Raw genomic sequence first — 25123 nt, 5'->3', positions numbered from 1 at the left:
CAGTTGCCTTCATCCTCTTCCTCTGCTCCTCCTCCCCCAATCCCCTATGGGCTCAGCTGAGTCTATCTGCCCACGGGCAAGGTCTTTGCCATACTGGGAAGGATGTGTCCTGCCTGCCAGGATAAGGGGGTTGCTCCTCCCACCCCCTATCTTCGGGGAGACCTCATTGCTGTAACTGGGTCACAGCATGAGTGGCCAGTCATGTCTTTGGGGCTGTGGGGTCTGAGACTGAGAGGGGTGGGCTCGCAGTCATGGCTTTTGGCACAGGATTAGAGATGCCCAGAACCCCCCTTATCACCCGCTAGCTCCATTACTGCATCACCCAAAAGCCTCGCTCAGGGTCCACTATGCCTCCTTGTGCTGGGCACTGCAGGGACAATCAGAGGGACAGCAGGATGCATGAGGAAATAGATGTGTGTGTGAGGCAGATGGGTGGGGGGGTGGCATACATTGGGGATGGATGGGAGGTTGAGAGTTTGACGGACAGCGGGACAGATGGAGAGCTGCAGGGACGGATGGTGAGGTCACAGGCTGGACTTTTGATGGGTTCAGCTCATGGCCGCTGGCCCTGTCATCTCCTGCCCGCATCTGCCCGTCTGACTCTGCCCCTGTCTCTCGCAGGCAGCACTCAGCAGAGTCTGGCCCTGTCGTTACACTGGTGCCTACATCCAGCGCACACCTGTGTGTTATGTGCTCCTGGAGAGCTCAGGCAGGGACAAGCGTGCGGCTCACGGCTGCTGAACCAGCTACTGAAAGCTGCCACAGATCTCCCCCTCTTTGGGCAGCAAGACCCTGGCCGGGGGGCAGGGCTGCGCAGGGGGGGGCAAGATGGGCAATTTGCCCCAGGCCCCGAGCCCCACAGGGGCCCCCACCAGAGTTTTTTGCGGCCCCCGGAGCGGGGTCCTTCACTCCCTCTGGGGGCCCGGAAACTTGCGGGCCGGGCGCAGGAGCTCCGCTCCCGGTCTGCCGGCGGGGTCCTTCCGCTCGGGCGGAAGGACCCCGCTGGCGAATTACCGCCGAAGACGGAGCGGGACCCGCGCTGAAGTTCAGCTCGGTCTTGGCGATAATTGCGGCGGGGGCCCTTCCTTCCGGGACCCGCCGCCAAAGTGCCCTGAAGACCGGCGGGGCCCTCCGCCGCAGTACCGCCGAAGACCAGGCTGCACTTTGGCTGCAGGTCCGGCTTCGGCGGTAATTCGGCAGGGGGGGGGGGTTCGCCGCGGGTCTTCGGGGCACTTCGGTGGCAGGTCCCGAAATGGAAGGGCCCCCCACCGCCGAAGACCCCGGGCCCCCGGAATCCTCTGGGCGGCCCTGCCGGGGGGTTCCCTGTCCCTCCTCGCTGCCTGCTCAGCACAGAGACCGAGGTCACCTGGCTTTGCCCAGCCTCTAGCTGGAGCTGCCCCAGCCCTGAATTGCTGGTATCCAGCCTGGCCGGAGTTGGTGCGATGTCCTAGCGGAGTCCATTCTTTCTCCCCTGTAGATGACGATTTTCCCCACTGCAGTTAGTTGCTCTTTCTCTGCTTCCCCATAGCCCCTCCCCAGTGATAGTGACCCCTGCTGGCCAGGCACGGGAGTGTCCTGTAGGTGCCTTCTTGTAGGAGCAGTGACTCCTGGTGGCGAGGGACAGCAATGCCTGGCATGTATCCCCCCTAGCATTGCTGCAGCGACCCCTGGTGGCCACTGAGGGCAGTTACCTATGTGACCCCACCACTGCCATTGCGCCTGTGAGCGCTGGTGGGTAGGTGAGGCAGGGCCCTGTATGTATAGCAGCCATTGGGGCAGTGCCCTCTGCGTATCCCACTCTCATCTCGGGGACTCGTGTTGTCCCAGTGGGGCAGTCCCCTGTGTGTATTTACTCCCCCAACCCCTGCATTGGGCCAGTGAGCACTGGTAGCCAGAGGAGTCAGTGCCTGAGGTGTGTTCTTCACCTCCCCCCAAGGTGGCAGGGTGCCTGGGTGGCCGTGTCAGGCAGTGCCCTGGGTATCTTCCAACCCCTTTGTGGCAGTGAGCCCTGCTCCTGGTGTGTGTCACTCCCCCACTAGGGATGTGCACTGGTGGCCAAGTATGGCAGTGCCCTGTGTGCATCCCCCCTCCCTCCCCCCCCCCCAGGGTGACCAGATAGAAAGTGTGAAGAATCGGGACGGGGTGGAGGGTAATAGGCACCTACATAAGAAAAAGCCCCGAATATCGGGACTGTCCCTATAAAATCGGGACATCTGGTCACCCTATCCCCTCTACCCCTGTGCCAGGTATGGCAGGCACTGATCCCTGGCATCCCCGTGGGGCAATACCCTCTGAATATTCCCCAATTGGGGCAGTGACCCCTGCTGGTCAGGTGGGGCAGTGCCCTGTGTGTGTGTCCCCCTATTTAGGTAGTGACCCCTGGTGGCTAAGTGAGGCAGTGGCCTTTGATTTCCTCTTCTCTCCCCAGCCCCCTCTCTCTCTGGGGTAGGGCCCCCATTTGGGGCACTACCTGATGTGTATCTTTACTAATTGGAGCAGTGTCCTCCCCGTGGTGCCCTGGTGTGGCAGTGCCCTATTGGTATCTCCCTCCCCCTCTCCCCACACCATTGTGGTAGTGGCCATTTCAGGCAGTGGCCTGTTTATCATCCCCCCACACCACCACCACCACCATTGCAGCAGTGCCCCCTGGTGGCCATGTGCGGCAGTGCCCTGCATGTATCCCCCCAACCATTGCTGCAGTGACCCCAGGTGCCCAGTTTGAGTAGTAGCCTGTGTGTACCTCACCTCTTGGGGCAGTAACTTGTGGGACCAGCTAAGACAGTGCACAGTCTGTGACGTCTGGTGGCCACGTAGGGCAGTGGCCTGTATGTACCATCTCCTCTGGAGCTGTGACCACTGGTGTCTTGGTGCTAAGATGCAGCCACCTCTGGGTTACATGGTGGGGCTGTTTACAGGCCAATGGGGACAGGCCCCCCTGTTCCAGGAAGTAGGGGAATGTCTGGTGTTCGGGGCAGAGCTTTCCTCCTATTGAACTGTGATGCTCTGAGCGGTAGCGGAGTCGACATGGGGCTGGCACAATCCATAGATCAGGTTGTTATATAAAATGCACATGGATTTTAACCCTTCACATACAGTAATGGCAAAGTTCTTGGTTCAGGCTTGTAGCAGTGATGGTATAAACTGCAGGTTCAAATCAAGTCTCTGGAGTCCATCCACAGCTGGGATGGGCCATTCAGTCCTTTGTACAGAGCTTCAGTTTGTAGCAAAGTCCCTCCAGGGGTATGAAGCAGGATTGAAGACAAAATGGAGATGAGGCATCAGCCTTGTATAGTCTCTTGCCGAGTGGTCTTTGCTTTCTTTTTCCCAAGGACACTCTACCCAGCATGAGGCATAGAAAAACCTTAGAGTTCTGTCCATAGGCAGGTCCCTGCATACCTTGCTGAGTGACAAGGGATAGCTGCCTTCTTTCAATGGGTCGATTGTATAGATGATGGTCCTTAATGGGCCATCAAGCAGGTTAGGCAGAACTGACACCAACTTGTCTGGCTGGGGTGTTCCCTGGAAGCAGAGCACAAGATTGAAATATGGACAGTATATTCATAACGTCAACTACAAGAATGATACACATCTAGAGATAGCATAATTATAATCACCCAATCAGAACCTCTCCATAGACCCCATACACGACAACCTTTCTATAATATTGGCTGCAAATATAGAACAGTGGTCCCAACGGTGGTCTATACAGTTACAGATTATGTCAATAACATCACAGGAGGTGACATGGCATCAGTGAGACTGATACTGGAATAGCCTCCAGTTTTGGTGTCCTCATTTGAAAAAGATGTTGTGAAATTGGAGCTGGGGCAGCAAAGAGCCACCAAACGTTCTGAGGGCTGGAGAAAAATGCCTTCTAGGGAGCTATTGAAAGAGCTCAACCTGTTTAGCTTATCAAAATAAGATTGAAAGGTGACTTCATTGAAGTGTTGAAGGGCCTTAATCGAGAGAAAAGATTGGGTATTAAAGCAGAGAAAGGCATAACAAGCCCCAATGGCTGGACGGTGAAAAGAGACAAATTCATATTACAACTAAGGCACAAATATTAACCAGCGAGGATGATTCACCACAGGAACAAACTACCAAGGAAAGTGGTGGATTCTCCATCTCCTGATGTCATTTAATGAAGGCTAGATGCCTTTCTGGAATGTGTTTGACCCAAAAGTAGCTCTTGTGTCATACAGGAGGCCTGTGATATGCAGGGGGTCAGATTAGATGCTCTAATGGTCCCTTCTGCCATAAAGTGGACTAATTTCTGAAAAACTGAGTGTAGCATTGGGAGCAGCGTCTGATGTTTTCCTGTCTAGCCGGCTTGCTGCCTAGAACGAACGCTCCTTGAGTGGGGTGATCCACAGGGAGTAGCTCAAACCTCCAAAGTGCCTGGCCAGGGGCAGGACATTAGCACAGCAAGGGAGGGGTGTGGCAGTGACATCACAAAGGCCTTTTGCAGGACCTCAGACTATTGGTCAAAGGTGGTGGGGAGGTGGTGACCTCACAGAGAGATGCTGACATCAGCCAGGCAGGACAGGGGTGAGGGGCCAGGGGAACCTCAGAGACCCCTGTGGCTTTGCTTCAGCAAGTCTCCTTCTCCAGGTCTCTCTTTGAGGACTGAGAGAGTATTCGGGTTCACGGACGTGAGCACCAAGAGGAACCTCTTTCGAGTTTTCGCCTTCCCTTTTCCTGATTTTACTAGAAAACAGCCGTCCCTGTTTAGAAGGTAAGAGCCTCCTCGAGGTTTGAAACCTGTTCAGTCTGATCCATCTGGAGACCTTTGAATTCTAGGCATGGAAAACACAAGCTTAAGGAGGCAGAATTTTATTCCGCACCTGGGATTTTGTCCCTTAGAATCACTGGGGTCATTAGGGTTTGTACTTTTGGTTTCACCTTTTCCTCCATCCATCCCTCCCTCCTTTCTCTTTGTCTCTTGCTTCTTTTGTCTTTCACCTGTTCCCCTCCCAACACCAGGAGGGGTGTGTGTGTGTGTGTCTCAGGGGAGTGCTCAGCAGCTCTCACTGTGGGAGGTCCACCTGAAAATGTGGGGCTGAAATAGTGCTCAGGCAGTGATCCCCACCAGTGACCTGGGACATCCTTTGAGCGAGAACCCTCAGCCTCCCGTCCTCAGTCTCTACCCTGATTGGCTGAGCGGGGGTTTATTGACAGAGAGGAGACTCAGGTCCTTGTTTTTCTCTTTTAAGCCCAAGGAAATAAGTCATAACCAGTCATATGTTTGATGAATTTTGCTGCTCCTCTGCATTAATTGTCTCTGAGCAGTTCATGATTCTCTCTAACATTGCAGTTCTCCTCAAATACTTGCTGAATATTTATTGTGCACTGTTGTTGGTCTGGAGCTCATCTGAGAGCACTTTATTCAGGTCATTCAGTGTCTGAAATTCAAGATCCGATGGTTAGTTTGAAAATCAGGGCTCTTGGGTCCTATTCCCAACTCTGCCACTGGCTGGCTGTGTGACCTAAGACAAGTCAATTCTCCTTTCTCAGCCTTAGCTTCTTCCTCTTTCAAGTAGGGATAATAATGATCCACTCCTACCTACCTCACGGTGGGTGGGGATCCATTGGAGAGTGTCACTAGGAGTAGTGCATAATATGAGGTGTCCTATCACGTTTACTCAGAGCAGATTATGACATAATAGAATAGCTGAAATAGTCTATTTGATTTGTATTTTTTTATTTTGAAATTGTTAAGAGCAGCAATTACTTAGCTCAGACTGAAGCATCTTATCTAATGTTTGAGGTCTAAGTGTCTCCTCTTTGTGTGCAAGGAGACAATTTAACACACTCTGACAAACAGGAGATGCTTTTGTTTTGCAACAAAATATTTTTGCAAAGAACTTTCATCTCACTTGTTTTGATGTCGAGAAACAAACTGGTTTAGTCTAAAGGGGATTTTCTGACAGAAATGGTTTCAATGAAATTTCCCCACCATCTCGATTCCTGGGCTCTATCCCTTTCTCTGGGTGTTTTTTTTTTGTCCATTAGAACAGGAGTCAGGACTGTTGGCTTCTCTTTCTGGCTCTGCCACCACCTTGCTGTGTAGGCCCTTGAGAAGGTCACTTCCCTTCTTTGTACTTCAGGCTTCTCCCCATCTGTCCAATGAGAACAGGGACAGTTCTCAAACTCTGGGCAGTCATTTTCGGCGGGGCCCCGGCAGGGATAACTAAAAATTTATAAGACTTTCATTTCTTAGGAACCGGTTCCCTATAAAAAGTTCTGATTTAAGGGATGTGCCACAGTATGTATTTTTTGTACCAATAGCGTTACCATGCGTCCGTATTTTCCCAGGAGGAATTTTTAAATTTTTAAATTTTAAAAATTCCTCCCAGACAGTGATTTAAGAACCAAAAAGCCTGACATGTCCAGGAAAATACGGGTGTATGTTAACCCTACCTAAAGTTCTTTTTTAAAAAGATGGGCCTGAACTAGAAACGAGCTCCGTTTTACATGTGTGGGTCCCTGCCACTCCCTGGGGGTGTGCTAGGGTGACCAGATGTCCTGATTTTATAGGGACAGTCCCAATTTTTGGGACTTTTTCTTATATAGCATCCTAATAACCCCCACCCCCGTCCCAATTTTTCACACTTGCTGTCTGGTCACCCTAGGGTGTGCACATGTGTGGGTCCCAGCTGCTCCCTGTCCCCCTCATTGAAGCAGGTGTGCAGGGTTACTGCCCTGGGAACTGCAGGGCACCAGTGGACATGGGGCTGGCTGGAGGCAGGGCAGGGGCTGACAGGAGGTAGGGTCTGGCTGCAGGCAGGGCAAGGGGTGCGGGGCTGGCTGCAGACGGGTTGTGCGGGACTGGCTGGCTTCAGGCAGGGGGGGGTGCAGCAGGGGTTGGCTGGAGACAGGGCAGGAGGTGCGGGGCTGGCTGCAGGCAGGGCAGGAGGTGCGGGGCCAGTGGTGTAGGGCTGGTGTGGGCAGGGGTGTGTGGGGAGCTGGCTGGCTTCAGGCAGAGCCGCAGGGGGTACGACAGGGGTTGGCTGGAGACAGGGCACGGGGTGCAGGGCTGGCTGCAGGGGGTGCGGGGCTGGTGCAGGCAGGGTGTGCAGCAGGGGCTGGCTGTGAGCAGGGGCTGGAGGCAGGGCAGGGGGTGTGGGGCTGGCTGGGGCAGGGGGTGCAGTGCTAGCTGGAGATGGGCTGGCTGTGGGCAGGGGGTGTGGGGCTGGCTGGAGGCAGGGGCTGGTGCAGGCAGGGCAGGGGGTGTGGGGCTGTCTGGAGGCAGGGGCAGGTGCAGGCAGGGCGGGGGGGAGGGGCTGGAGGCATGGCAGGGGGTGCGGGTACAGAGGGTACAGCCCACCCTGTACGGTAAGTGCCCCCTCCTCCCTCCGTCAGCACCGGGGTAGCAGCAGCAGCCTGGGGCTTGGGGGCTATTTAAATGGCCCGGGGCTCCCCTGCTTCCACTGCCCCGGCCCTGTAAATAGCTGTGGGAGCCCTGGGGAAGCGGCGGGGCTCTGGGGGCTATTTAAAGGGCTGGGGCGGTAGAAGCAATGGGAACCCTGGACTTTTTAAATAGCCCCCAGCCCCCCACAGCCCTACCCCAGCCCCTGCTGGGAGCCCCAGGCCCTTTAAATTGCCCCCTGAGGAAGCCGGTACAGCGCACCAGCTCTTGCCAGTACGCAGTTCCAGGGCTAGGGCACGGGGCCCTCTTAGGGGTGGGGCCCGATTCAGGGGAATCAGGAGAATCGGCCTAAAGCTGGGGTGAGGGTGGGGGTGGGGCAGGACTTGGTCCTATTCTGGGCACCACCAAAAATTATACAAACCTGCCGCCCCTGTCCAGCCAAACCTTCTGCTGATGCACCTCAGCCCACACCCCTGCAGGGTTTGAAGCTTCCATTGCTTAAACTCCAGGACACTGAGGGATTTCAGCTCCACTTTTCCCAGAGGGAACCTTCACCCCACTCCCAGCCAGGTTCTTGTCCATGGGATCACTGTAGGGAGGCTGGGTCCCGCTGGGTCTTTTCTCTCTCTGTGACAGGCCAGGGTGCAATAACTGGGACATCTGAGCACCCAGGACCTTCTGTGGGGCTGCCATTCCCTTTCCCCTTCTGTGGTCTCATCTGTCATTGACTCCAGCCTTTTTTCTACCCATCGTCAGCACCATCCCAAGCAAGCTGCACTCGCCTCAAAAAGACAATGTCCCCTGGTGGGTGTAAATCACTGACCTCTCTCCTCTCTGAGCACTGACTGCCCCTCTGTTTCCTTGCCTCTCAGTCTGTGCAGATGAGACCAAAGATGGAGGATTCTCCTTTCTCATCTACCCTTGTCCCAAGCAGCACAGCAGGTGGGAATCTTACATGTACTGAGGTGACTTAGGAGCAGAAACAGCCTCCGACCTTCCATGCAATTGGCACTTGCCCCTCAGTGAGCAGGACTGAAATTCCTGCAGGGAGACTGCTGGGCCACATCCCAGCTGGGCATGAGCAAAGCAGCAGGGTGGAAAAATCAACCTGGAGATGCTGGGGATTGAACCCAGGACCTCATACATGCAAAGCATGTGCTCTACCACTGAGCTACATCCCCAGATAGCCTTTGTTTGCTATGGGTTACACCAGGGGTAGGCAACCTATGGCACGTGTGCTGAAGGTGGCACATGAGCTGATTTTCAGTGGCACTCACACTGCCCAGGTCCTGGCCACCAGTCTTGGGGCCTCTGCATTTTAATTTAATTTTAAATGAAGCTTCTTAAACATTTTAAAAAACCTTATTTACTTTACATACAACAATAGTTAGTTATATATTATAGACTTATAGAAAGAGACCTTCTAAAAACATTAAAATGTATCACTGGCACGCGGAACCTTGAATTAGAGTGAATAAATGAAGACTCGGCACAGCACTTCTGAAAGGTTGCTGACCCCTGGGTTACACTCAGAGCCCTCTTGTTTCCAGAGCACCCAGTGGCCTAAGAGCAGCATGGGGGACACATTCCCTACTCTGAGGGCAAACCTGCTGTCCTGGAGGTTGCTGGTTCTTAGGGTCACTTTGCAGCAGGGCCAGATTCGATGTGTGGGGCAGAGAGAGTGGGTGCCCTGGACTCAGGGTGCAGAGATACACTCAGCCCTCTCCCCTGCATTGGGTGGGGGGTGCTGCCACCTCCTGCTGGAAGGTAATGGGAGGGGAGGGGCACTGTGAGTCGCTCAACACCTGACCCTGGTGGCAGCAGTGCTGTGGGGAGCTCTAGGTGTTTCTAGGATCTGCTCTTTCCACCTGCCTGTAAAGTCCAGCTTTCCCCAGCACATTCACTGTGGTGCAATTGGGTCACTGTTTCCATGGCTGAGCAGCAAAGAATCACTCCCAGTTTCCCTTCTATCTGCGGCAGGATTAGCCTGTGTCAGTGATTAATGAGGTGGATCTAGTTGTAGATTGTTATTCATTCCCCACCTTGACAATTCACACAGTCCCTTTCCCATGCAGATTCCCAGCACCTCAGTGATCCTGGTAGCAGGGGTTGGGTCCTGAGACTTTCACAGTTCTTTCCCCCTCCACCTGGAGTGAACTCAGCTCTTCCCCCATCCCAGACAATCCATGAAATAACAACAGGGGCATAAAGAAAGAGGGGAGGGAACATCTCACGGCCAGGGCTGGATGTGCCCAGGGCCCCCTGCTTGTCCATTGTTTCCATGGAATTTGGCCCCCAGCTTTGCACAAGGGACAGAGAAAGATCTTGCTGTTCCTGTGTCTGTGCAAGGAAAACTGTGCTTCTGTATGAAAGAGAGGCGGGAAATGGCCCCATGATGGGACAATAGCCTCAGGATTAAGACCTAAGGACTCAGGCTGAGAACTGATAGAACTGCACTCATCTGGGATTTAACAAATTGTCTTTCATGGAGCAGAGCCAGTTCCAGTGGTTTTGGCACCCCAAGCGGAAAAAAAAATAAAAAAGCTGCAATCAATGGCAGCTGTACCTCTGCTGCTTTTGGTGGCAATTCCTTCCCTCTGAGAGGGACTGAGAGGGCCGAATTGCCGCTGAAGCCTCCCCTTTCCATTGACCAGCCCAGGGACGTGCTTGCTGCGCTGGTGCCTGGAGCCAGCCCTGCCATGAAGACGCTGGGAAGATGGGGGAATCTGGAAAATAACATGGATTTGTTTACATTGCAAGTGAAGAATAATTGAAGCTTTTCTGGTTTAAAGCCACTTTTCCCTGGCTGGGAATTGAACCCAGGCCTTGGCAGTGAGAGTGCCAAATCCTAACCACTAGACCACCAGGGAGGTGATGATGATGCGTTTCTTCTCACTTATGCTACACTTTCTTAGGCTACTTTCTACCCACTTTCTGAAACTGTTCCACTGTCCACTCCCTGAGGGGCTAAGAGCAGAGAACCCCTGTGCTCAGGGTCACAACCTGAGCCCAACCCAAGTCACTGAAACAAACTCAAATGATGCTTCCTCCAGCAGGATCACAGAGCCACACAAAAAAACTACATGAGGAACAATCCTCCTCTGCCTTCATTTACCCCATCGCAACCCTCTCAGCAGCCCGCTCTTGTGGGAAGGACACTGAGCTGATAGGAGCTCTGGCACAGAGACCAAGGGAGGGGTGTTGCTCCCCCTGGGTGTGAGCTGATCACATTCTGACTCCGTGTAATGGGGCTCTGAGCTTTGCCATCTTGTGAGTTCTGAGTGCTGAGCCCCCCGGACCCTTCTGCTGGGAGCATGGGGATTGCACAACAGCTGCAAGCCCTTTTCCCGTCTCCTTGTCCTCCTCGGCTTCCCCAGAGCTTCCCCACAAATGGTTCTATCAGGCGCTGGAGGGATCTAAGGACCTGCAGGTTTCCATCACCCACCTCTTAAGGCAAACAGTGATTCCTTTCTCTGACACTCCTGGGCCTGGGCTTCTTTTGAGTTTTTCCCCAGGGGACCTGATTCCCTGTGAAAATGTGTGTGTGGCATGTGGGGAACTCAGACTCAGACTCTCCCCCACTAGATGAATCCAACAGCACCTCCCCTTGGTGGGAGAATCCGAAATTCCACCCTCCCACCCTGGTTACTCTGACCAGCTGATGGCGGCAGCATGTTAAATCAACCCCAGCTCTCTGGGCTAGAAAGCAGCATCTAACCAGCCTTGTGACAGCTCCGGTTTGCTCGCTGGAGACATAACGGACCAGAAAAGAAGGCAAATGTGAGACAGGGAACCTCAGCTCAAAAATAAACACCCTCAGGGCTCCTTCTACATGGAGACTGGGCAGTTGACTGACTTTAAATCTAGCTAGCTCAGTTGGTAGAGCATGATGGTCTTTCAGGGTGTGAAAAACCCCAAAACCAGTATAATTAAGCTGACCTAAGCCATGGTTAGATAGTGCTAAATGAAAAGAAAGATTGTTCTGTCAATGTAGCTATTAGAGGGATATAAAACTCCTCCAGTTACTGTAGCAGCTGTCTACTCCACAGTGCTAGAGCAGTGTCACAGCAGCATTTTAAGTATAGCCAGCCTCACAGCGAGACCAGATCTAGCTCTGTGGACACTCAGGCACTAGCAACATACTAATGCCTCCATAGTTGGCAGGATTCAAACCTGCGTGGGGAGACCCCAACAGATTTCTAGTCTATCATCTTAACCACTCAGCCACAAGTATTTAATGTACAGTTACTTCACTACACCATGATTCTGTTCTCACAGAATTGTCACTTCAAATTGCTCAGACCAGCTCCCCCAGCACACTCACGGCTGTGCATTAGTGTACGTGTGTCCATGGCTGAACAGCAAGAGTTCCTGCCCATTTCCCTTCCAGCTGGAGCAGGATGAGAGTGTGTTTGTGGTTAATGACATTGCTATAGGTTGTTGTTCATTCCCCACACTGACAATTCAGACAGTCCCTTTCCTATTCGAATCTCCACCATATCATTCCAACAGCCGGGGTCAGGATTTCTCTGGGGCACTGAAATGTTTCAGGGAGTTGGTGTGTGAGCTCAGCCTTGCATTCCATCCCTGATGTTTCATGGACTAACAACAGCAGCATAAAGAAAGAGCTGAGCCAATATCTCACTGTCAGAGGTGAAAGTGGCAACGTCCCCTCTGTCTGACCATCACCATTGCAGGAGAGAAGGTTTCAATGGAATCGAATGCCCTGGCTCAGACAAGAGACACAGGGAGGTTTTGCTGTTCATGGATCTGTGCAAAGGAAATTGTGTCTCTGTGTGAAACTGAGGAGGGAAATGAAACGTCCACATGGTGGCCCAATGCCCTAAGGAATGTGCGTGATGGACTCTGGCTGAGAAATTATTTAACAGGAATTTGTATCCATTTATTGCCCTGATTAAAATCTATGGCTAAAAGGCAGCCACTGTTGTTGGTACTTGTACCTGTGTAGGGACACCCCAGTGGGTATCAAGTCCATTGCCTTAACCAGGGATAGTCGATTATTTTATCAAGATCTAAATTTCTTGGTCAAGATATAGTCAATGTCTAGACTCCAGAGAAAATAATACACTGATGATAATAAGAAGAATTTAGAAATAATTTGCAGTCACTATGGGCATAACTATGATGATTGTCTCGTGTTTCACTCTTTATATCTGGCACCACTGCCTTGCCCTTTAGTCTTGTAGTTTACCAAGGGTAAAACTAAACATCTCTTCAGATACAAGGGAGTGTTTGTGTTCATTCCTGTTAGCTACACAGGGGTTTCATGTAGCTGCTTTCAATCCTCTGGCTCTGCCCTGATAAGTAACATTTCAGGCTGTCACTGAACTGAAGGAGGGAGATCATTTTTTGACAGATTACGCCGCCTCTTAATGGTGTTTGTCTGGCTGGCAGCCCTGGTTCCCAGGACTCTCCTGAGGGAAGAAAGTTTCTGTGCAAAATACTAAAACTTTTAACAGAGAGGAGGGAAAGGCGATGGCCACATGATGGGGCCAGTATGTACCACAACATGGTTCTTTTATATGGGATGACTCTGAACACTGACTGATCTCCACTCCCTTGTGTTTGAAGAGATGTTGAGTTGTACACTTAGGAACCTATAAGGCTGAATCAATGTTATGGGTGGTGACACTACGATTGAAGGGTTATTTAATGTTGTAGAAATTGTTAAAAACACTGAGCTTAAACTGGAACTGCCTGTTGTTAAAGGCTGGTTTCCCCACGTCAGTTCCATAAGCTCTGCTAGAAACACCCTGGGTTCTCTCCTGCCTCGGTGGGAACTGCAGGGAATCGTCCCCTGCTGCCCTTGGCTCCAGGCTGGTTTTTCTGGGGAGGGGACGTGGAATTGATTTGTTTGCTGTTGAGAAGGGAGCCAGGCCAGTTCTCAGGGAACGAGAACTCCCAGCATCTTCCCAGCCCAGCCCAGGCAGCTGCCCTGTCCCAGCCTCTGTTCCCCTGGGGGCCCTGCGTGTTTGACTCTAGAGCAGGCTGGGAGCAGCAGCTGAGGCAGAGGACAGCCTGGGCCAGGCAGATGCTAGGAGCAGAGCACCAGAGGCCTCTACTGGCTCCCTCCTCAGCAGCAAACAATCAGTCCCCACCCGCACCCCGGGACAGCAGCCTGGAGCCAAGGGCAGTGCCCAGTGGGGGTTTCTCTTTTTCCTATTCCTGGGGTGAGCAGGGACCTGGGGGTGTTTCTAGCAGGACAGTTGGAACTGAATTGGGGAACCAGCTTTTAATAACAGGCAGCTCAAGTTCAGACTAATTTTGTTACAATTTCCTTTACAAGGTAAAATAATTCAAAAGTAAACAGGCAGCGGGGAGATGGCAGGCAGCTGGCAAAGGGGAGCCCAGGGGCAGCTGGGGTCTGCAGCCGGCCCTGTTTGTAACTCTTTTCTCTCGGGCATAGAAAGAAACGGCTTTTTCGCTTCTCATGATACAGGAGTCAGGTTCATTCACTGTGCAGAATCAATGTGCCCAGAAGCCTGTTGTGTTTCATTTCTTAGGCTCGCTGTCATTGTGTGGCCATTTCCTTCCCTTCCTTTCTGTCCAAAGCGCAGAGCCCAGTTCCTCCAGGGAGAGAACATCTTTCTTCTTTCCTTCCTCAACAGCCCCCTTCCTCGGAGAGCCCTTTGCTGGGGTCTGTGGGGGGAACAGCCATTTCTGAGGATTAATTTCACACCATATTTGGTGTTGATATATAGATTTTACAGCCAGACTAGATCACTACGTACCTCTGCTCTGACCTGATTCAGAACAGAGTCCAGAGAATTTTACCCAGTGACTCCTACATCCACCCCAAAATCTTCTGGCTGAACGAGGAGGGTTCATTCAGAAAGTCATCGTGTTTGGATGTAAAGGTGTGAAATGATTGGCCCCTCTTTCAAGTTTAAATGTTGTAACTTCTACATCTAGCCCGGGGTGGCCAACCTGAGCCTGAGAAGGAGCCAGAATTTCCCAATGTAACTGCCAAACGTGCACCTTTGTATGCAACTGCTGAGTCAGTTGTGAACCTTTCCATCATTATCATTATCCCTTCGAAATGATGATGGTGATGGACACTTGGCTCGATATCCCAGTGTGCCCTGGACGTCTACAGGTTGCATTAGCCAATCCAACCATTCGGCACTTGCAGATGGGCACCTCTGTATTGTGCCTGAGTCTTGTACAGCTAGGAAAGTCTGATAGATGCCGATATTTTCCCGTCTTTTTAACCAGCACTAATACCAGGCCAGGCCAGGGCTGGGAAGAGAGAGAGAGAGCAGCAGGTTTCCCCTATTGTTTCCTGCTTGCTTTTTCTTGACTAGCTTCACCTCTGCACCAACCTGCATTTTTCTTATGTGAGCCTGGCTAGCTCAGTTGGCAGAACATCAGACTTTTAATCTGAGGGTCCAGGGTTCAAGTCCCTGGTCAGGTGATAAACTTCTCACTATGAGTGTAAAAATCTGACTTTCTGAATTCTTCTTTGGTGTTACTCTTTCTCTTCAGGATTTTCCTTTCCTAAGAAGGGCCTTTGTGGGGTGGGATTGAAGGAACAACTCCTTGACATCCCCTCTGTTCTTGCAGCCTGGAGGAATAAAGGCCTCTGGGCATAGAGCATGTTCCTTCCCTGCACACACACACACACACACACACACACACACACAGAATATCCCTAAGGAATTAGAATCACCCGCTGCCTTCCCCTGTCCTGCTGGATCCCCAAATGAAGATGCTCTTCAGCCCAAACCCATGTCCCCTCTTTTCCCAGTGCCCCTCAGACCCAACCCTCAGTCCCTCCTATGCTCACTGCTCCTCACTCCCAACCAGAGCCTGCTCCTTTTCACCCTTCTCCTCTGTCCCAACCCACAGCCCCCTCCTATTCCCAGTGCCCCTCAATCCCAACCCACAGCCCCCTCCTATTCCCAGTGCCCCTCAATCCCAACCCACAGCCCCCTCCTATTCCCAGTGCCCCTCAATCCCAACCCACAGACCCCCCTCCTCATGCTGGTCCTCAATCCCAACCCACGGCTCCCTCCTTCCCTCCAGCAGCAGGTGCTTCAGACCCCCTCAGGAAGATTTTCTTGCAAGGTTTCATGTATGAGTCTGCATGTGGATTTTACGGTATGTTGGAAATAGGTTGGGTTGCTTGCCGAAATGATCACTGGTGGCTGGTGTTGGATTCCCAGTCTCCATATTATTGGGGCAGGAGAAACAAAGGGTTGTTATCCTTGATGTGTGAATCAAGGACTCAACCCTAGCTGTAAACTAAATGAGCTGCCCACAGATTCTGGAAGCCACAATGAGCATTTGGTGCGATAGCTCAGACCTGTCCCTGTCCCAGAGGGAGGGGGTCACCTGCAAGGGGCTTGGACCACTGACCTATCAGCTCTTAACTCCCAAACTTTCAGTAACTCTATTATCAGTGCCAGTGAGTGTAATTTAAACCATAAGAAAAACCACACTGGGCTAGACCAAAGGTCCATCTAGCTCTGTATTTTATCTTCTGACAGTAGCTAATACCAGGTGCTCTAAAAGCATCTCAACAGGGCACCACTGGGAGTTGAACCCAGCATCTCCTGTTTACAAAACAGGTACTTTAACCAGCTAAACCAGGGTGCCTGCCTGTGGCTAAAATACAGTGTCTGCTCACACCTGACTCCCTGCATCCCCACCTGGGCCCCACAAAGCAGAGCAGCAGGTGAGGTTTTTCTTGCAAGCTCTGTGTGTGTGTGAATCTTTGGCCAGGTCTGCACTACAAAGTTATTTCAGCAGAATTATATTGCTCAGGTGTGTGAAGAACACACTATGCTCCCTCGGTTGGCACTGCAATGCCACATCTGGTGACAAAACTGCCCTGTTTTGGTGACCAAATAAAACCACTTCGATGAGCTTTTTGCAGCAAACTTAAAGTGACAGAGTGTCAGTGTAGACGCTGCTGTTCATTATATCACCATAACTGGCCTCCTCCAGTATCCCACTACGCCCTCTGTGAACTCGCCTGCCCTGCATTCCTGCTACAGAGCCATGGGCCCCTCCCCTTTCATCGCTCCGGGAAGTTCTGACAGCTGAGCCTGCTGATCTGCTGCAGCAGCCAGCAGCAAATCACTGCCGTGGATGCTGCTCTCTCCCGCTCTGCGAACACAGAGCAGGGTGGCGGGAACTTCCTTACATGGGGGAGCACCGGCATCCGAACTGTGACACCCCCAGGACACCCCTTCCCTAGAGGAGGCTCTTACCCTCTAAACAGGTTCGTCTGTTTTCTAGTAAAATCACTAAAAGGGAAGGAGAAAACTCAAAAGAGGTTCCTCCTGGCGCTCACGTCCGTGAACCCGAATACTCTCTCAGTCCTCAAAGAGAGACCTGGAGAAGGAGACTTGCTGAAGCAAAGCCACAGGGGTCTCTGAGGTTTCCCTGGCCCCTCGCCCCTGTCCTGCCTGGCTGATGTCAGCATCTCTCTGTGAGGTCACCACCTCCCCACCACCTTTGACCAATAGTCTGAGGTCCTGCAAAAGGCCTTTGTGATGTCACTGCCTGTCACGGACTCACAGATCCTGCCCACTCTTGGCCCCGTGCGGTCCATGGGGGGTGCCCCTTTCAGTGCGACAGCCCTTCACGGGGGTCCACTCTCTCTCGGGGTCAGGCCCCTCCACCTCCGGGAGCCGCACCTCTCTGAGCCTTAGCACGTCTGTCTCTGCCGTGGGCCCCCTCAGGGAGTCCACGCGCTCTGGACCTCCTGGGCCTCCTCACCCCCGAAGGGGTTGCTGCCCCCTGTTCTCTAGACCGGAGTGACTCTCAGCCAGCGTAAAACAGGAGGGTTTATTGAGCATTGAACACAGCACAGGAAACTCTCAGGGCCTCAGGCCTGGCCTCCCTCAGCCCAGCACATCCCAGTCCCCCTGCAGCCAGGTGGGCTCTGCCTGCTTCCCCTCGCCAGCCCCAAGCCCCCCGCTTCCCAGCTGGGCCTCCGATATCCCGGGCCCCAAGCCCCAGCTCTGTCCATTGTCTTTTCTCCAGGTAAACAGGGTTGCCTGGGCCTCCTCCCCTCTCTGCCCTCCTCTGGCTGGAACAGGTTGGTCACGGGGTCCTCTCCCCGCAGCCCATTGTCCTCTCACTGGCCAGAACCGCCTGTGACTCCTGAGCTGGGTCTCTGGGTCACCAGTCGCTGGGGTCTCCATCCTCCAGGCCATCAGCCGGGGTCCCAAGTCCCTCTCCGATCCTCTGTAACAACAAACTCCCTCTCCCCTCACCTCGTTAAACCAGTAACACCCGGGGACACTGAGTCCCGCTCCCTGTGCATGCGAACCACTGGAAAACACAGAAAACCCCAAGAAAATCCCCCACTTCGTCACAGAGCCCAGCACCTCTCCTCCTCTGGGCACCTAGAGCAGAGGCGGCTGGTGCTGACAGCTCCAAGGGAAGGCTTAAAAGCCACAGAACAACTGAGGTCAGGGCCAGAGAAGGGCAGGACCATGCCTATGTGTGGCCTGCAGATGGCACAAAAACACCCAGCCAGGCTGCTCCCTGCCATGCCAAACCCCACTGAAGGCCACCCGCAGACCAGCATGTGGGGAGGCTGCTGATGCTTTGTGGCCAACATCAGAAGATGGTAGGAAAGCAGGGCCAGCCCCCCTGGTGGGGCCTCTTACTGTTCCCACTCTCCATGCTCACTTTGGCAGTGGGACAGGAGATTTTACCCCAAGAGGCTTTTCCCCAGCTGGCGAGAAGCAGAGAAACACCCAGGCTCCATGTAGCAACCCCCCTCCAGCACAGGGACAGGTGCACATTTGGAAGAGGGAAACTGCTCCACACTCTAGCCCGGGCAGCCGCCCATTTTCTCTGGCAAGTCAGGAAGGGCAAAGGCGAGACTGGAAGCACCTGGGGCTCATGCCCCAGCCTTTGTGACGCCCACCCCCCAACTCCTTCCCGGGGCTCTAGCTGAAGCCAGAGCATTGGCCTGAGCGGCCAAGAAGAGGTTCCAGCCCTGAAGGGAGCAGGACTTTCAGCCCAAAGGTAAAACTGGACAAGCACAACCACGAAGGGACTCGAACCCTCAATCGCCTGATCCGAAGTCAGACGCCTTCTCCATTAGGCCACATGGTCACACAGGAAAAGGCCCTCCAGGCACTTCTTTGGAAAAGGCCGACACTGACGCATCCGACGAAGTGGGGATTCACCCACGAAAGCTCATGCTCCAATACGTCTGTTAGTCTATAAGGTGCCACACGACTCTTTGCTGCTTTTGCAGACACTGTGTTTCTCAGGTCAGCTACTGAAGGGGGCTGAGACTCTCTGGGCACAAGAAGTCGAGTTCCCAGCGACACGTGAGACTTAATTCTCTGGAGCCAGGTGCAGGGCTTTGGCAGGGAGGCTCAGGCATGGGGGATTGGGGTGCAGCGGATGGACCGGCTGTCTAGGTGGGGAGATTTAGTCTCACTGAGGAGGAGGAGGGGGAATCCTGCTGACAGGCAGTGGCCAGGGCCGGTGCAACCACTAGGCAAACTAGTCGGCCGCCCAGGGTGCCCAGTGGTTGGGGGCACCAAAAATCGCACTCAGGGGGGGCGGGGGAATGGAGGTGAGCTGGGGCAGGGGGCTGGGAGGTGCGGGGGGAGGGCTGCCTGCAGCAAGTAACGGGGGTGGGGGTGTGTGTGCAGGGGCACCGCTCCCTGTCCCAGCTCACCTCTGCTCCGTCTTCTCCCCTGAGCACGCCGCCCCCGCTCTGATTCTCCTCCCCTCCCAGGCTTGCTGCACTAAACAGCTGATTGGCACCGCAAGCCTGGGAGACGGGAGAAGTGGAGCGGCGCCAGCGTGCTCAGGGGAGAAGGCGGAGCGGAGGTGAGCTGGGGTGGGGAGCTGCTGCAGGGGGGGCTGCCCGGCTCTTCCCCATGGCCCCCACCCCTGCACTCACTGCATGGTAAGTGGAGTGACCCAGCCCCAGCCTGGTCCACTGCCCTGGCTCCCAGCCACACCGCCAGCTAGTGCTGTGGGGCAGTTCCCCCCTCCAAGTTTGGGAGCCAGGGGAGCGAAGCAGGCTGGGGCCCCAGGCCTCCATGGGGGGAAGCAGAGGGGGGCTGGTCCCAGGCCATCGTGGGACCAGGGGGGCTGGCTACTTCCTGCGGGAAGGGGAGTGACCCAGCCCCAGCCTGCTCTGCTCCCCTGGTCCCAGGCTTGTGTTGGTGTTGGCTGGATTTGTGCGGATGTTTGTGTATATTAGCAATTGTGTGTGTGTGGCTGGATTCATGCATGTGTTCGTGTATGTTTGCAATTGTGTGTGTGCGCATGCTCTGCTGCCCTCTGCCGGCACGACAACCGTTTCTCTGTATGTCACAGCCCCCATACTGTCGACCTCGATGGTGATTTCCCCATGTTACAAGGGCTGGCTGGCCTGACTCTTCTCCCCTCTGCGGAGTGTGGCAGTGGCTGCAGCTCACCCCTTGTGGGGCAGGAGGGCCAAGGTGCGGGGTGCTGGGCTCCAATGCACCTGGAGAGCAGCTCAGGTGAGGTGGGGCAGGGCCTGTGGTTTATGTTCTGTGTTGCCTGGTGCTGGGCCATTGCACAATCCCCAGCCACGCCGCACAGTGCGCCCCGAGAGGGGGCAGGGGGCCAAGCAGATGATCCAACACGAGGGGATCTTTTTCATTGGTAGCCGTCCAGTGGCAGTGAGTTCCACAGGCCTTGGCACATGCTGTGTGGGGCAGGAGGTCCTTGTATTTGGAGCAGTTGGAGTGAACTGTGTGCAGTTGTGTGTCTGCGCACGATTGTGAATATTATGGTGTGTGTGGGGGGTGATTGTTGCTGTCTTTGGGGGTTGAGCTAGCATACCCCTCTGGGTGTGTTGTGTGTGAGTGTTCTTGGGATTGTGTGAGTCCCTTTGTGCGTCAGTGTGCGTGTGTGTGTCAGTCAGTCAGTCACTTGCTGCAGGATACAAAATCCTGCAAAGCCATTTCCTACTGGTTAGCCCAGCAACACACTGATACAAACAGTGTCACACACACACACACAGAGCGGGGCTCAGCGCCACCAGCAGGGGGCAGCAGGGACACACACGTCTCTCCTGGGCCAGCTTGGACAATTTCCCATCACGACCCGGCACAGCGCTGGTGCCCCCACACGGGGGTGGGCAGCGACCGGGCAGGGCTTTGGGGGCGGGCCCAGCGGGGGCTTTGGGGAAGGGGCGGGGCGGGGCTCTGGGGGCGGGCACAGCAGGGGGCGGGGCGTTGGGGGAAGGGGCGGGGCGGGGCTTTGGGGGTGGGCACAGCAGGGGCGGGGCTCTGGGGGTGGGGCAGGGCTCTGGGGGCACAGCGGGGCTCAGGGCAGGCCGGGGCGGGTCTGTCTGCGGGGGTTTGGAGCCGGGCTCACCCGGGGAGGGGGGCGGGGCTGGGGGCAGCGGGAGTCGGGGGGTGACACGTAGGGGCGCCGGGAACACGTGGATCCAGCCCCCGGGCAGAGCCGGCCCCGCCCCCACCAGCCGCTTTGTGCGGGGGGGTGAAAGGGGCGAAGCGGCGCAGCACGTTCCTGCGCGGGGCAGCGTCACACCCTGCACCGGGGGGCGGGGCCGGGGCTCTCTGGGGGCGGGGCGGGGCTGAGGAGTCGCGTTGGGGGGGGAGGTGTCAGGTTGACCCAGGGACCCGCCCTCACCTGGGCTGGAGAGGACGGAGGCGCCCCGGGGCAGGCTGGGAGTTGTAGTTCCTGGCTCATCTCCCAGCGGAAGTGACGGGACGGTTACTCAGGCAACGCGCCCTTCCCGGTGCACTCTGGGAAGCGTAGTTCTCTCTCTCTCTCTAACGCGGCCTCTATTGGAGGAGGGGCCGTAACTCGTCACTTCGCCGCCCCCCTCCCCGCTCCCTGATTGGCGGAAAGAGCGCGGGACAGAGACCCCTCCCCCCCCCGCTGTGACCCTCCCGCCAGCCCCGCCCCCAGCGTCCCCTCCCCCACCCTGTCCGCTCTGCCCGGCCTGTCCCTTCGGCCTCCCTCTCCCCCCGCTTCCTCCTCCTCCCCCCCAGCGCCCCACCCCTAACTGCCTCCAGCCCATTTCCCCATGGCTGGGCCCCACGTTCCCATCCCCCCACTGCCCCAGTCCATCCCCAGGGTGTGAGGTTCCTCATCTCCAATCTCTGCTGCCCCCCAACCTGCCGGGTTCCCCTTTTCAGCCACTGTGGGGTCCTCCAACCCACCCCCACCCATCCACTCTGGGCTCTAAATCCCACCTTCCCACAATGCACCTTGGTAACCCCACCCTCCTCTATCCCTAATCCCCCTAGTCCCTTCCCTGGGGTCCCCCTGGACACCCCAACCCACAGTCTGGCCCCCACGTACACCCCAGTCCCTCATTCACACGCTGAGCTAGTCCTTCAGGGGCCCCCACAGCCCCCCAAACTCCTCCATCCATGAGCCCCGTGGGCCTGTGGCCAGGAAGTGGGGGAAGCTCCCACTTTGGCTGGGCTGGGTGTGGGTGTTAATCTTTTCCTGGCTTGTGTGTGCTGAGCTCACAAAGGCTTTTTGCTCCCTCTGTCCTCCCCTTATGCAGCCCAGGTGGGGAAGGTGACCTGGATGCAGGGAGCCCTGATGTCGCTCCTTGCTCCCCCCTCACAGCCCCCTAGGGGGGCAGAGAGGAACAATGGGGGGAGCAGTATCCGCTCATCACCGCTATCTCCCCCTTCTCTTCCCCTCCCTCCCCCCATGTTCCTATGCCGGGAGGGAGCAGGGAGAAATCTGGGCACCACCCCAAGCAGCACTCCCCTGCCAGCCGGGAGCAGTTTCTGACTTTACACCGGCAGCACACACCTCTCTGCCACCGTACAGCACCGCCCTTGAGCATGGTACCCCTGGGCAATGCCCTGGTGGCACCCACCCCTAAGGCTGGCTCTGGCTACGGGCTGCAGAGGGAGTGAGCAGACCAGGCGGCCATGGAGAGGTCCAGCCCCTGTTCTCCCCTCCCAGCTTCTAGCAATCAGAGGCCAGGGACATGCTTCCATGCTGATGACAGGTACTGCTCGATAACGATCCAAAGTACATTCATATTCCTCATCTGAGTCAGATGCCACCAACCGAAGATTGATCTTCCTGTCTAGTGGTTCAGGTTCTGTAGTGTCTGCATCAGAGTGTTGCTCTTTGAGGACTTCTGCCAACATGTTTCACACCTCGTCCCTCTTGGATTTTGGAAGGCTCTTCAGATTCTTAAACCTTGGCTCGAGCGCTGTAGCTATCTCTAGAAATCTGACATTATACCTTCTTTGTGTTTTTTGTCAAATTTGCAGTGAAAGTGTTCTTAAAATGAACATGTGCTGGGTCATCACCCAAGACTGCCATAAAACGAAATATATGGCAGAATGCGGATAGAACCATGGAGTAGGAGACATACAGTTCTTCATCAAGGTCTTCAGTCACAAATTAATGCATTATTTTTTTAATGAGCGTTTTCAGCATGGAGCATGTCCTCTGGAATGGTGGTTGAAGTATGAAGGCATATGGATGTTAGCATATCTGGCATGTTAATACCTTGCAATGCTGGCTGCAAAAGTGCCACGAGAGAGCCTGTTCTCACTTTTAGGTGACGTATACAAGACATGGGCAGCATTATTCTAGTAAATGTAAACAAACCTGTTTGTCTCAGCAATTGGCTGAACAAGAAGTAGGACTGACTGGACTTGAAGTTTTACATTGTTTTCTTTTTGAGTGCACTTATGCAACAACAAAAAATCTACCTATGCAAGTTGCACTTTAATGATAAAGAGATTGCACTACAGCACTTTATATTTTACAGTGTAAATATTTGTAATAAAACTATATATAGTGAGCACTGTACACTTCGTATTCTGTGTTGTAATTGAAATCAATCTAATTGAAAATGTAGAAAATCAAAAAATATAATAAATTTAAATTGATATTCTATTGTTTAACGGTGTGATTAAAACTGAGATTAATCATGATATTTTTAAAGTTAATTGTGTAAGTTAACTGCGATTAATTGACAGCCCTAGATTTGAATGTTTCTGTCCCATGCAGGACAAGCTGGAATATCCGTGTGCAGGGAAAGAGCCTGGGGGGAATTGTGCTGGGAAATTATTTCCTGTTCTGACATGTCCCCAGTTGCCCTTTTTGCCCTAACAGGCTGCAGCGCAACATCCATGTTTTGCTCCAGCTCATTCCGTCCTCCCAGGGGCCGGGGAAGGGAAATGGCTGCAGTGGAGCCAGTTGAGGGAGGGATTAGCAGGGAGTTGCTGGCGGGTTCCCTTGGCGGGGAGAAAGGGCAGTAAATACACAGGGGGTGGGAACTTCCAGGAAGGTTGGTCTGGGTGGGAGAGGGCAGGAAATCCCCAGGGTGGGGGATAGGGTGTGACAAACCTGCTGGGATTTGTTTACTGTGAGGCTCCAGCATTTCTCAAGTGTGGCCACCAGGGGCTTTTATTGTGGCCACAGCCTCCCGGGCTGTAATTGAGGGGGAGTCGGGGGCAGCAAAGCAGCGGCTCATCCCCCCGACTGCCTGCAGGGGCTGGTCCCTACCCCCTTCCCGAGTCATAAACACTGCAGGAGCCGGCAACCAGCGGGAGTTCCCCTCCTCCCCACGTGCGCTGGGGCTCAGGCTTCAGGCTTCTGCTCTGGGATGGTGGGTGGCAGGCTCAGTCAAGATACATGGAACGTAGGCTGGGTGGGGAGAAGTCTGTGTAACTCATCCAGTTATTGATATACATGTGACCTCAAATATTGCCAATCTGTGTGTCGTCCCCCCCCACACACACACAACCCCCCCCAACCAACCATCTCCCAAACAGACCCTCAGTCTGTAAAGCATTCATCCCTCATGTTGTTGAAAAAACTCACAGCAAACAGAAGAATCTCAAAGAATCCTGTGGCACCTTATAGACTAACAGATGTTTTGCAGCATGAGCTTTCGTGGGTGAATACTGCTTGCACTGCTTGCATCCGAAGAAGTGGGTATTCACCCACGAACGAAAGCTCATGCTGCAAAACATCTGTTAGTCTATAAGGTGCCACAGGATTCTTTGCTGCTTCTACAGAACCAGACTAACACGGCTACCCCTCTGATAGAAAAATCTCAGCTTTTAAAACAATTTTCCAGCAAGACAAAGAAACTCACAGCTGTAGACTCAGAAAACACTCCCAAGGAATTTTAACAATACATTGTTATAAAGAACTTAAGTGCTAAAGAAACCTGATTTTCTAACTAATTTAAAAATAATCTTCTCAAATCAGCATCTTTAGAGTGAATCTTATTCTGCTTTTTTAACCACACAATTCTCCCCAAAAGAAGAGGCACTGGTCCTGGAAATAGTGCAATACCAGATCAATGCATGGGGTGGACAGAGCAAGCTCCTATTCCATCCCCTTGTTTCAAAAATCAATTTAATATACAGTCCTCAAATAAAGGACCTATCAGATATTAAGCTGATAAGAACAGACACTACACTTATCTTAGCCAAAAGGCGGAGAAGCAATGCTATTAGTCTCGGATGTTAGGCAGCTGCTCTTCCCCCACTTCTTTCTACTTCAGCACGAGGAGCTCCCAGACACGCACCAAACACCATTCACGACACTTGATAACTAGGTAACTCGAAGTGATGATCACTTCCCCGAAATGACTCCACTGGAAGAATTCAAAGCAAGAGCCCTTAACACACAATTCTGTTCAAAGACAGAGAAGTCTTTCACCCTCCTTCCTCTTGCTGGTTTCCCTGTACACGCCTAATTTGCATAAACCCACCCACTGACCTGTGACTAACAATCTCTCACTGTTAA

The 25123-nt window shown here is 53.8% G+C and overlaps 4 non-coding genes across 4 annotated transcripts; all 4 read right to left on the bottom strand.

Moving 5' to 3' along the window:
- Positions 1-8478: 8478 nt before the first annotated feature.
- On the bottom strand, positions 8479-8550 carry TRNAA-UGC. Its single transcript has one exon. It is a non-coding gene; the product is annotated as a tRNA-Ala (tRNA).
- A 1617-nt stretch (positions 8551-10167) lies between these two features.
- TRNAE-CUC lies at positions 10168-10239 on the bottom strand. Its single transcript has one exon. It is a non-coding gene; the product is annotated as a tRNA-Glu (tRNA).
- An 8157-nt stretch (positions 10240-18396) lies between these two features.
- On the bottom strand, positions 18397-18469 carry TRNAR-UCG. Its single transcript has one exon. It is a non-coding gene; the product is annotated as a tRNA-Arg (tRNA).
- Positions 18470-24633: 6164 nt separating this feature from the next.
- LOC120376333 lies at positions 24634-24823 on the bottom strand. The gene has a single exon (XR_005587219.1). It is a non-coding gene; the product is annotated as a U2 spliceosomal RNA (small nuclear RNA).
- Between the last annotated feature and the right edge of the window lie 300 nt (positions 24824-25123).

This window comes from Mauremys reevesii, linkage group 12 (assembly GCF_016161935.1).
Source record: "Mauremys reevesii isolate NIE-2019 linkage group 12, ASM1616193v1, whole genome shotgun sequence".
In the NCBI taxonomy this organism is placed as follows: Eukaryota; Metazoa; Chordata; order Testudines; family Geoemydidae; genus Mauremys; species Mauremys reevesii.
The sequence above is the reverse complement of the archived record's forward strand: the minus strand, read 5'-3'. Positions and strand labels throughout refer to the sequence as shown.